We start from the raw sequence: 7,023 nt of genomic DNA on the forward strand, positions 1-7,023 counted from the left end.
TGATATTGATAGGAAATTCTGACAAAAACTGTCACAACATTTGATGTTTAAATTTGTCTAGTTTTATTGGATTAGGTCATGAAACTATAAATGCCACCGATAAAATCACAATCGCTCTCAATTTGAACAGAGGCAGTAGGGTAGGAATGACTCAGCAAACAGCTGATTATTTATGCGTCGTATCCATGGGCACTTCGGGGTAACTGGGAGAAGACGTACGAAGTTTAGACTTGAGTCAAGAACTATTATTTATTATCAATTTTTTATTCAAAACATTTTTTTTCTTTGGATTTCAAAAAAAAGGTCAAAATATTTCATATTACGCTTCTTAAATGTATTATGAATATAAATATGAAGAATTTTTATCGTGATTTCATGAAGAATTAGAATTATTATGAATATATAAATACTAGACGGGCTGAACAATGAAGTCTAATTTTGCCCCAAGAATTTGCAGCCCACCGTACGTGCTGGTGGTGCATTCCTAGCGTTCTTGCCGCACTCTCCCAGCCACGTGCAAGCATGCATGCAACAGTCACCAACAGTCACATAGAGTACATGTTTAGCTACTTCACCGATCTCACTCCTGATCTCTTGCAAAGAAAACCTTTACAAGTGTAGAAAATTCTCTCGAAACTAAGCCAGACATGAATTTGGAACATACATTACAGTGTCAAGACTTTTTCAGTGGACTTTGTTTTCGCTATTTGTCTGTTTAGCTCTCGAATGTACGACTTCTTACGTCCGATTTGTTTTTTACCTCACCACGTGGTACTGTTTTTTCAGCCCCATGCTTCCTCCATATGCACACATGTTGTAAACACACACAAGCCACCGGCACCGCGATCGAAGTTTGAGCGATAGCGATAACATGTGTGGAGCAGACATGCGGATTTCAGCACAGATGAGTAGTTGAACGTATCACGATTGTAAAACAAATATTTTTCTATGTCTCTGCCAATTTGAATTAGGTTATCTAATCATAGATGGATTACGATTTTATTCTAAAATAGATTAGCTATGGCAAGAATTTGCTTACATGAGAGTTATTTAATAACATTGCAAAATAAAACCCCCGTCATTGAATGGAATGTTCCAGAGCTATCTGGGGGGGGGGGGGGGTTGGGAGCATGAATACCCTTCGCGTGTAGATCGCGCAGTAGGGAAGATCGCGCCCAAGTTCACTGCCGACTTACTAGGCAGGCACGAAGATTACTAGTACACAGAGGCCCGTACGTACGTGGATGGGTTAAGCAGCTGAAAAAAAAAAAAAGGTACTGGAAGCCCACGTAGTAGCAAGGCCTACACGTGGATGAGGTTAGAAATTGCCGCGCGCCTCCAGCTCACCAGCTCCTGGCCGCCTCTTATTGGCCGGCCTTGAGCGCGACATTCGACAAGCCATACCATAGTCTTGAATATTCATTAGCACAGTAGCCAATAACAGACGCCGTCTCATGAAAACTGCCCCGTGTACAAAGTGAATGGCAAAAAAAGTGTGTCAGAAAGAGTGTGTCAGATAAAGTGGGTCAGGAAATGGCGTAACCCCGACTTTAGGATCATTTTGTTGTAGCGGGTCACATTTAGTTGGACCAGCATATAATTATTTAGTTGGTTTATACTATTTTGAGGAAATAGATATTAGATTGATTTTTCTGAGGCCTCGGAAGTCTACTCTTGATTGTAAACTGCGTGAATTTCAATATAAAATGTTGTATGGTTTAATATATACAAAAGCTAAGTTATTTTCTTTTGGTTTTGTAGGAGATAATCAATGTACATTTTGTCATTCTGAGGTTGAGACTTATGAACATTTGTTTTTTCATTGTAGGAAAGTCAATCAGATTTGGAAATTGTGTACCACAATGGCCGCAAGCGAGTAACACGTCACTTTATCATCTCTCCCGAATTTCACTTAGATATTAATCTTTGGATACTGTTTTCGACATCTCCTGCTGTACTAAAACATCATAATGAGTACCCAGACAAGGAAGGTGCCGCCAAGGAAGGTAAAACAAGACAGGAAATGTGATTCTGGGGTGGAAAACCGTGGCGCCACTCTCCCTTCTCCGAAAAATTCTACGCTGCCACCAAGAACACGGCCTTCCGCAGCTCAACCCGCCAGCCCACCCCGGGTAAAGCACCACCTCGAGACCACTTCAACAGCAGCGGCCGCAGCACCCGTGCCATCCGATACCCACGACATGCCCGACATGTCAAGAGATCTCCATGACAAAAGGGATGACGTAACTTCACCTGAAGGAATTGCCCGCTACTTCCACGAAGCAACAGAAAAGTTCGAACGGATGATAAAGAAAGCGGTGGATTCCTTGATTGAAAACATCAAACAGGTGGAGACTCATCTGGGACAGGCTATCGAGTTTGAAAGCAGGAGAGTAACGGCGGTCGAGAACAGGAATCTGCAGCTGGAGAAAAGAATGGGCGAGCTGGAAAGAGAGGTCAGTGCGCTGCGATCAGAAGTGGAGAGGCACAACTCAGCCATCAACAAGAGTGAAAGGTTCTCGCGGAGGAACAACATTCGCATCGTGGGTATACCCGAGTCCACCAATGCCGACGAGGATTGCACAGCTCTCGTCGAGAAAATCACGAAGGAGAAGTTTGGCCTTGACATCAAGGTAGAGAGAGCGCACCGCGATGGAAAAGCCTCAAAGGATCGACCCAGACACATCCTCTTCAAAACCCTGTCATACCGTGAGAAAGTCGACATCATGAAGAATCAGCGCCTGAAGCTCGCGAAGGAAGCGTACTTCATGACAGACGATCTCACGCTGACGATCTGGCTGAGAAGAGGAAATGGTCCACAGCCGTTCAGGAGCTGTACAAGAAAGGTGTGAAGCTTCGCTTCTTTGCCGGGAAATGGAGGAACCGAACTGGAGTCCCGCACAATTTCCTTTCCTCCAGTTAGGTCACTACAGTTTCCTGCGTGCATGTACTATAAATAATGCTTCTCAATATCTCTTGTTTAATTCATTACGTCACAACCATGTTTCTTTATGTCTATTTCTCTTTTTCTCCGATCATCCTCCTCTCTGCCTTTCTTTCTCTGACGACCTCTAAGTCTGCAACACGGCAAATATGAATATCCATGTGTACTTATGTAATCCATATCATGCTGTGTACAGGCTTACCAATATAAATAGAATATTTCCAAAGATATTTTGACTTTATATGTATGTACAGGGAGAGTTGATGTAGCAATGATCTTTACTGTGAAATCTCACCTGTGCGATGTGGCCACTACTCTTGACAGTACTTCGTAAACAATTTACACTCTGTATGACTTGCTATTTTCCTTCCTTCTCTTCTTGTCTGCTTTCGGCAACTTTTAAACAAATGCTGATGGTAACGTTATGGTCTATATGTTGTCCTCCTTTGAAATATGGATGACTTTAATCCTTGTTTACATAAAAATGTCCAGTGTCGATATTATTTGCCTGATGAGTTCAATTTAGAATTTATCAATAATGAGCATTCTTTCAGTTTATTACATGTCAATGCCCGCAGTCTGTTAAGAAATTATGAAAATATGCGATTATTATTGTCTACGATAAATATGCAATTCTCCGCTATTGGCATCACAGAAACATGGCTTAACGACAAATCTCCCCCTTTATATAACATTGATGGGTATTCTGTTGTCCGTTCTGATAGAAAATGCGGAAGGGGAGGTGGAGTCGCCCTGTTCCTATCACACATATTATCGTATACAGAAAGGCCTGATTTGACATACAATGGAAATGAATTTGATTGCACATGTGTTGAAATCAATATGTATAATAGAAAAAAACATAATACTTTGTGTAATATACAGGCCCCCTCATACAGATAGTAATTCATTTTTAGATAATTTTGATGTTTTATTAGAGCTGATCAATCAAGAAAACAAAGATGTATATATTATGGGTGACTTTAACATTGATCTTTTGAAAGAGGAGCACATTCTTAGAAATTGATTTTGCAATATCTTGCAAGCAAATTTTTGTAATATCACAATTGATAAGCCTTCGAGAATTACTGTCAATTCATCAACGTTGATCGATAATATTTTTACGAATATTGACACAGATTATTCGAAATCTGGTCTTTTGTATAGTGATATCTCTGACCATTTACATATATTTTTCATTTGTGGTGACACACAGAATTCTTATGTTAAGCAGAAAGAACGTAAAAAGAAGCGGAAATTCACACTAGAAAATATATCATTACTCAACGATGATTTAATCACGGAAACGTGGGGTGATGTATTAATTTCTGCAGACCCAAACATTGCTTATGACACCTTTTGGAATATATTCCTTTCTTATTTTAACAAACATATCCCCACAATTGCAAAGAAAAACAATAAAAAGATAAAAAATCCATGGATAACGAAGGGAATTTTTCGTTCCATTAAAAAAAGAAATGTTTTATATAAAAACAGTTTACGGCATCCTGATAATGATAATGTTAATCGATATAGATTATACAGAAATAAACTTACACAGATTATCAGGCTTTCCCGCAGAATGTATTATACGGAAGCTTTTGAAAATGCTACTAGAAATATGTCAGCCACTTGGAAGGTTATTAACGACGTCATCGGTAAGCAAAAGAAGGTGTCAACATCTCAAATTACGAATAATGGACAAACGTTTTGTGATCCTAAAGATGTAGCATGTTGTTTTAATGAGTACTTTGTTAATGTAGGTCCTAGTCAAGCTTCTAAGATTGATCATACACAGACAGATTTCTCGCAGTACTTGGGCACGTCAAACGATAATTCATTATTTTTCAAACCAACAGATTTTAATGAGATCCTTGATATTGTGCATTCCAGAAAATGTAGTCATACATGTGGTCGTGATGAAATGAGCACTTCTTTTTTAAAACAGATTGTTGGGAGTATATTGACACCTTTAATACATATCTGTAATTTGTCGTTGTCAACTGGTGTATTTCCAAACGCATGTAAAATTGCAAAAGTTATTCCAATATACAAAAAAGATGACTCTTCTTTTGTCTCGAATTACCGACCTATCTCTATTCTTCCTAGTCTTTCTAAAGTCATAGAAAGACTTGTTTATAACAGACTGTATGATTTTTTATTACAAAATGATATACTGAACCAAGACCAATATGGTTTCAGGAAATTTCACTCTACTGATATGGCACTAGCCCAGTTGTATGACAGAGTGTCGACTGCCGTAGCTGAACAAAAACATGTCATTGGTGTGTTCATGGACCTAAGCAAGGCATTCGACACTCTTGACCACACTATCCTTTTACGCAAACTACATTGTTATGGAGTTCGTGGCATTCCACTGGAATGGTTTGAAGATTATTTATCAAACAGACAGCAATACGTATACTATGAATCGGTAAACTCTGAAGTTTTACCCATACATTGTGGCGTCCCACAAGGATCCATATTGGGACCATTATTATTTCTAGTGTATATAAATGATATTACAAATTCCTCTAAGTTACTGCAATATATCCTGTTCGCCGATGACACCAATATATTTTGTTCCAATTCTGATTTTCAGTCGCTTTTAAGAACTCTTAATACTGAATTGCCGAAATTATCTACATGGTTCAAGAGCAATAGATTGTCACTCAACTTAAAAAAGACAAATCTTATTTATTTTCATAATAAGAAGCATAAAAATGAAATGCGCCAATTGAATATAATGGTGGATGGTATATTATTGGAGCAAAAAGAAAGTGTCAAATTCCTTGGAATATATATCAGTGAAAATATGAAATGGAATGCTCATGTGCAATACATCTCAGATAAAGTGTCTCGTAACGTTGGTATACTCTGTAAGCTTAAGTATTATGTCCCAAAGAATATTCTATTTATGCTTTATAATTCGTTGATATTGTCGAATATCTCATATTGTAACATTGTTTGGGCAACTGCGAAAAGTCACATTGACAGTATATTGCTCCTACAAAAGAAAGCTATACGTATATGTACCAATTCAGGTCATTGGGACCATTCAGATCCTTTGTTCCTAGAATTAAAAACACTAAAGGTAAATGATATTAATTTTTTGCAAAATTCACTTTTTATGTTTCGTCTGTATAACGGTCAGTTGCCATCTTCTTTCTTCTCATTATTTTAGCTAAACAAGGATATACTTTCTTATCCCACAAGGCAATCTGATAAATTTCATCTACAAAATCCTAAAACCGTGATGGCTCTGAAATCTATCAGACACACTGGACCTGATATTTAGAACTCTCTTCCTTCAGAAATTCGAATTTTATAGTCTATGTATTCTTTCAAGAAAGCTGTAAAGACAATGCTGCTCTCTGGATATCAGTGATCTTATAATGTCATTGCAATTGTATTGTATGTGAAATTCCCTCGTTATTGCGTAATGTTATGTAACCGACCATGTCCTGTAACTGTTCACCTGTACCTTGGTGAGAAAATACTTTGCCATGCTTTACTATTCAGCGATCCAGGTGATCTCACTTTGTGTATTGGCGAAAGCAGACAGACCTCTCCTCTCTCCTATCCTATCTCTATGCAAGTCATCCCTCCCCTTATTTTCCTATATGTTATGTATTATGTACGAGGGCTGCATGCAAATCAAGCAGTGCTTAAGCTGTAGCCCTTCTGCGTTATTCATTGCATCACTGATAATTATGTTCTGTTGTACATTGTAAAGGCAATGAAGAAACTGTATTGCTGTACATTCTAAAGGTAATGAAGAAACTTACCTTGTTAGCAATTAATGTTTATGTATATCCATTTGTATGTATGGTACCATTGTTACAGAATTTGCCCGATTTCCATCCTTATATATGGAAATAAACGGAACAAAGAAATTTTCATAACCTCTGAGAACTGTTGGCAGGCTGTAACTCATACAAGATGAAACGGAGGAACCAATGTGCATTCAGTTAACTCAAATATTTTAATTGTCTATAACTGTGAATCTTGGTTTTACAGCAAATTATAAAAAGAGAAAAAACGAACATAAATTATTCCTGCTCAGTGGCTTTCTGGCT

The sequence above is a fragment of the Diadema setosum genome, chromosome 3, assembly GCF_964275005.1.
Source record: "Diadema setosum chromosome 3, eeDiaSeto1, whole genome shotgun sequence".
Lineage (NCBI taxonomy): Eukaryota > Metazoa > Echinodermata > Echinoidea > Diadematoida > Diadematidae > Diadema > Diadema setosum.